The sequence below is a fragment of the Anneissia japonica genome, unplaced genomic scaffold (genome assembly GCF_011630105.1).
Source record: "Anneissia japonica isolate Jap-2015-1 unplaced genomic scaffold, ASM1163010v1 scaffold287602_len1038180_cov171, whole genome shotgun sequence".
NCBI lineage: Eukaryota > Metazoa > Echinodermata > Crinoidea > Comatulida > Comatulidae > Anneissia > Anneissia japonica.
The window spans coordinates 727,901-734,507 of NW_022734061.1; the positions used below are offsets into that span (position 1 = coordinate 727,901).

At 35.6% G+C, this 6,607-nt stretch overlaps 1 protein-coding gene across 1 annotated transcript in view; it reads right to left on the bottom strand.

Annotated features, from left to right (window-relative positions):
- The window catches only part of LOC117116305, a 15,802-nt gene extending 15,486 nt beyond the window's left edge, over nucleotides 1–316 (bottom strand). The window contains exon 1 of the mRNA XM_033260327.1: nucleotides 221–316. The gene's annotated coding sequence lies outside the window, so the exon portion shown is untranslated. The remainder of the gene's footprint in view (nucleotides 1–220) is intronic.
- Nucleotides 317–6,607: the final 6,291 nt, after the last annotated feature.

Below are 6,607 nucleotides of genomic sequence, written 5' to 3' on the forward strand. Positions count from 1 at the left end.
GTTTTAAGTGCACCATTTTCCATGGTCACGGTGATGTCCAGAAAATCTACACTGCTTGTGGATTTGTTAGCAGTGAATTTGATTGTGGGATGAGCCGAATTAATGTTCAATAGGAACGTATCCAAACTATCTTCACCATGGGTCCAGATCATGAAGATATCATCAATTATATATTATATATATATATATATATAAGAAGATATTATAAATTAGTCCCTACCTTCTTTGGTATATGCTTTGTCAATGTGTTCAATGACACATTTGGAAATTGTTTCCTTCTCATACGCTGAAATTGCGTGTGCCACTTCAATTTCAGAGTTCACCTTTACGATAATAATTTAATATTTAGGCAAGTGCTAGGCATATGATGTCACATGTTTTTGTCAACTAAAATTTAAATGATAGTCTGGACAGGGCATTACACTAGGATAAGCATCAGCTTTACTAGCCTAGGCGCTGACCATCGGGTGTAGCCTAGGCCCTCTAGCCTGGTTAGGTAAGTACTTAAATAGGCCTGGAAATAGGGCGCGCCTGCGGCCTACCTGTCTCTTAGGCCTAGGGCCTAGCTAGACAGTGGTGGTAAATAACCGAAGGATCTCGAGCCTTACTAAGCCTAGATATCACAATATTATAATCATATGTCAAAAAAATCCAATATAATTACCCAAAAAAATCATTTAGGCCTAGAATCAAGATGTATAATAATCATAACTTAACTCCGTGTGACCACCTACACTACGCAGCTACGACATATATAGCGTCCTCTATAGATATGACTAAGAAGGGCACATTCTTTAACGTAGGATAGTTTGGTAAACCTCATGAATTATTCATAATCATCCTTTTATAGAACTTATTTTACGCATCCGCTATTTTCAAGTCTGCGTCAGCCTCAACGGCGTGTTCGATATAGTCTTTTTCCGAGGAGTAATTTACTAATCGGAGTGTGCTCGTTAAAAATCAGCGGAGTTCGAGTCGCTCTAAATTAATTTGCGAATTATTAATTTTTACTTGAATTCATAACTTGATGTCCCTTATTAAATTGCTTTATTTTAGAGTTTTTCTATTTTTTATGTGTTTGTGGTGTGTTTGTGATGTTGTTTTATTGTTTTTCTCCCCTTTTGTTAAACTTCAATTTTGATTTGACTTACCGTATTCTGTATTGTTAAGAACTTTGAATTGTTAAGAACGAAGAATTAACCAGAGTTTTATTAGCATATGCCTTGAATAATTACAACGTGAATAGAAACACTGAGACTATCTGTCAACAGCAATGAGTATGTTCCACTTCCGCTTGGCCAACCAACCGATTTACCGGCAAACCATTCTCTATGATTCTGACGTATACAATCTCGCACTCTTTAACCGAAATATCGGTGTTTCTATCAATCAAGATGCTGATGTAATGTTGTTTGTCATTATCAGTTGAAAGTCGCTCCTTCATTGAATCGGCAATTACCCCCGATTAGGGAGCACAACATTTCATGATTCACGTGTGTTGATGTTATTTCTGCCCCATTTTTTGTGGTGAAGCGTTGCCAACGGAACAAACTTGGTAAAAGGCAGTTCCTCCTTGGCAATAAAATAGGCGATGTTAACTTTCTTTCTGAATTCCTAAAGCCTAGCACTCTGACTATTAAGAAAAGCTCGCTATAATTGTGATTTCTTGTTTTGTCGTCGTAAACCAGGTGTCCCGGCTAAGTTTGTGCGATTTTGATCGGGAATGAAGTGTTAAAAGGTTTCGCGTTAAATCCTCTGGTAAAATGCCAATAGCCAGGCCGCTTTTTGTTGATGGTTTTGCATCTTTGCAATAAGCGCACCACATCCTATCAGTTGCCTTTGAGTACCGTAAAAAAGAAAATTCCTTCAAACATTTATTTTGGAATTGATATGTTTTCTTGCTACTTTTACTCGCTTCATTATGTTTACTACTACTACCCTCTTTTTGTGCTACTTCTTCCTCTAAGTCAAATTCTTCTGCGTCCGATACTGCGAAAATTGACTCTTCTCCATGCTCCTCTTTTCTCGGTTCCATCCATTCCTGTTCAACATCAGAAGAAGACAAAATTGATGGTGGGGCATCTGCAACTTCTGAAACATCATCATCTGAGCCTTCTTGCTCCGATTCGCTAATTTGCGAAGTATTTTTAGGCTTTAAGAAGTCAGATATTTTTTTGCTCATCTTGTTTGGTCATCAAACTAGCGATAAGAATTTTGAAATTGCATGCACCGTGCTTCCAGGGTGGTGGTACGGCCAGATGTGCGCGCTGCGCACATTACATTCACATAGGGGTAGCCTATTTCTGTACATATTCAATTTAAAAAAATGTAATTATGTACGGTATTGTACGACTACACAATTTAATCCTTAATGCTGTTATTCTATTAAACTATAATAGGCCTATTTTAATTGATTAAAATGATACGTAATTTATTACATTCGTATCATATTATTTTAATAAATTATTACTACAGCTTTAGCAAAATCGAATATGCCTATCTAAAAGATACTGTACCACTTTGATTAATTTGTGGTTACCATTCTCCGTCTCCATGTCGTCTTCCCAAGGGATTAATCACTTGCGACGCAACACCAAATTAATACAAACAAAATAAATAACACAATATAGCTACCATTTTGTTTTTTTAGCCTTCTTTAATGAAGAATAAATACATATTTTTAATGATCATCATTATCGAAGCATCACTAGGCCTACATACAATTATTCCGATATAGCTTGACTACATAAATCGCATTTACAATGTTTTCACATTGACAAATACGCGTTTTCATCTTTATTTTAACCAAATCATTGTACGAATGAGAGTAAGTTTGGTATAAATAACTCAAGTATAATCATTATGATAATTATTAACTCCGTCCACTCCTTTAATTTTATTATTTCGGTAAAACATTACAGTGAGAACTCAATGCTGAGTCTCTGGTGAGAATTTGTTTTTTGAATCGAATTCATACAGCGCAGAAAAAATAATAAGTCAATGAAATGATTACAATGGCAAATGAAAAAAAAATAGAACATAACATATCCAACTAAAGTATGATCGATCTTCATTTACGTATGATAATTATAGCATTACTCCGTCCACCCCATTATTATTGCCATTGGGGTAAAACATTTTATCTTGCCAAGTCGACATAGTAAATATGTTGTGTTGTCATGGCGAGATAGACCATTTTCAATTTTCAGGGGTTGTTTGTTCAGCGACGTGCACGTTTACCGGCGCCGCAATAATGGAGGAAAGTTCCGAGCGCGAAGTCTCTGTTTTGTTACTGTTTTGTCCAAAAATAAACAGGTGATTGATTTCATACATTGAAGTGATACATTTACTGTCAGTCTGCAAATACAGTAGGCCTACTATAATATGTGTTCAATTAAAGTTTATTTCACTATATAAGCTAAGAAACTTCGCTCTATGCTGCGAATCTAGGACTTATATATTTTTTTTCAGACGCTGGCGACGCCACTGTACAAAGCAAAATAAACAAGTTGCATAAAATAAATAATCACCTTCTTTTATGTGTATTTTGAAATACTTGTTATGTTCACGATATAATGAAGCAGACTAGATGTTGATATACTGGTATTAGACTGAATGAAGGCTCTAATGTTACGTGATTATAAATTAAATGATTGCATACCATAATGTAAAGCAGTTTTTTTATTTAATAAATCGAACACTAGGTTCCTAGCGATATATGCACAGAACAGCTGATCATTGAGGCTGACACGGACTTGAAAATAGCGCATGCGCAAAATATCTTCTATAAGAATGATTATGAATAATTCATGAGGTTTTACCAAACTACCCTACGTTAAAAACAATTGGTCCTCCATAGAGTAAATAGCTCTCTGATGATGAACAAAAATCGCGATCAGGACAGATATTCGTGATTCAATGATAATTCACTTAAGAAACCTTTATTTATGGTTAAAGTTATGAAAATACATTGTTATAATTTTGAAGTTCAACTTGTCAAGTTTATATATACTGTATTTGCAGACTGACAGTAAATGTATCACTTCAATGTATGAAATCAATAACCTGTTTATTTTTGGACAAAACTGTAACAAAACAGAGACTTCGCGCTCGGAACTTTCCTCCATTATTGCGGCGCCGGTAAACGTGCACGTGTGAACAAACAACCCGAAAAGTCTGATTTACTCAAAAGGTGTTAAAATATGAAATTGAATGAAGTTTTCTTACTTTGAGACAGCTGTAGTTGTGATACAATGATAAAATAATTTAGGTGTCCCCTTATTTCGCCTTTTGGCACACTCAGAAAACATCCCCGTCCCCTTAGTTTTTTTTTTTTTTTGTTTTGTTTTTTTTTGGACAAATCTAACCAATGGACTGAACTATCATATCTTTTCTACTAGCTCTTTGGTACTGGTACTTGTATGGTTATTTATAATGCGCCTCTTCCTTGCGGTTATAAGGCGCCGTTCTTTTCCATGGTCATTGGGTCCACATGCTAAGTGTTGCTGCTGGTAATCAGCGCAGGAGCAGGTAAATCCAACTCCTGGGTAGAGAGAAGCAATGCAGATAAAGTGCCTTGCTCAATGACACAAGCGAAATTCACAGTGAAAGATTGAACCCCGACCTCGAGAAACCAGTCCGTTCCCGCTGTGCCAAACCGCTTCCACTAAAATTTAAATTTAGACCTACGAATTGTCATCATGTTGTGAAGGCACAGTTATCTACGGCCGCTCAACTCCCAATTTATTTTATCGACGTGATTGCATTAAATGCTCGGGCCGTCTCCGATTGATCTTCGAGTCGACAGCGGGTTTTCATTCAAAAGCCACGTACGGTCAAAAATCATGAAGGTAAAGACTTTTTTTGACACAGCCTCAACCAATTAGCATTTAACAGTTACTTTCTGAAGTACTGTAAATCCATGAACGTGTCGATGATGACCCTTAGATTGATACAATGCGTCCAAAACAAATTTGCACCCAAAGATTTCTTAATCGAAAGGTTAATATTTCCATTTATGAACAATTTTTTTTTTATTGGATGTAGTATAGAAGAATGTAATTATTCAATCAAAGTGTAAACTTTAGACATAGAGCACATTTTATTATTATCTTTTCTTTTTATTGGTATCAAAAATCAAGTAAATTAAGCAGATCAACATGATAAGCAGAATTAACATGATAAGTATAACAAAATTATGGATAAAACATCAAAAACTTTAAATTATAAAATGCTTAGATTAAAATTCAAAGCATTAAACATTAAAAATTATATAAGTACTTGAAAAACATTATGAATAGCAGCTTGCAAATAAGACGTAAAAAAGGATAAATCATTGAGAACATTAACACAGTATAATTTAACATAAATAATAAGAGAAAATAGAAAATTAATTGTCCATCATAGATTTATATTTAACTTTAACATTTATAAATACCCTCGCAGGCAAGCAGGGCCTGGGTCGTCACATTCTTTTCCACTTTCCTTATAGTAGAGTGTTTTCCAGAAAAAGTATAATATGGAACGCCATTGGTGGCAAAAAAGTTTTATTTTTAATAGTTTTCACTAATTAAGACAAAAATTAGGAACTGGAACCCAGTCTGGCATACTAGTGGATAATATGTAGATCCCTGATAAAAGATCATGAGAAATTTGTTGGCGCTTTATTTTGACTATATAACGATGATGTGAAGATGATGAACTTTACTATATAAAAGTGTCAATTCCGGCCATCTAGAGGTACTAAACAGTAGAACCCCTTCTTTGGGACACCCCTATTCACCCTTATTATGGGGACACTTTTCCGTGAAAGGAGGGGCAATATATGTTTTAACACTACGGCCAATCCCTATTAAGGGGACGGCAGTGGCGGGTCTAGGGGTGTGAACTCGAAAAAAAAAATATAGTCACTCGTCTTTTGTGAGTGCTTCTCATGTGTACATGTTACATGTAGTAGGCTAGGCCTACTCTCGTAAATATACACTTTCTTTTTAAGCTTAACTTCTTTTCATATGTAATCTAAGAGCATCTAGTCGTGTACTAATTCCAAAAATCTCAAATGAAAGGGGATGCCTCTCCCTAAACCCATGATCAAGGAGGGACAAAAAATTTTAAGGGGGTGGGGGTTGATCCCTCACTCTTCGTCCGTAATGTAATAATTTCATAAGTCAAGAAGATGCCTGAAAATTGTTGAAATGGACTGCGGACCCTAACGGAAGTGTGCTATACAACCAGTATCTCTGTCCACCAACATCTGAATTACTTATAATACACGACTCTTGTGCACGTGCCTTTATTATAATTTTGGCACATGGTAAAGTAAATTAAAAATGCATCAAAGACAACTGTGTTTTATTTCCAGTGGAACATCACAGCGATTAATTTGATCGATGATGATGAATTTTATTATAAAAGATTGTCATTTCCTGTAATTTAGGGTACTTTTTCCCCAAATGTTTCCACCTCAGCCCTTCTGTGGACTAATGGCTTTGAAGTAGTTGGCCTAGATTAAGTACCGGTACATCAAAGACAATGTTTTTAATATTTATTTTCTATAGAACATCACACATATTAATTGGTTGCTGTGGGGGCTCACGGAATGTCCCCC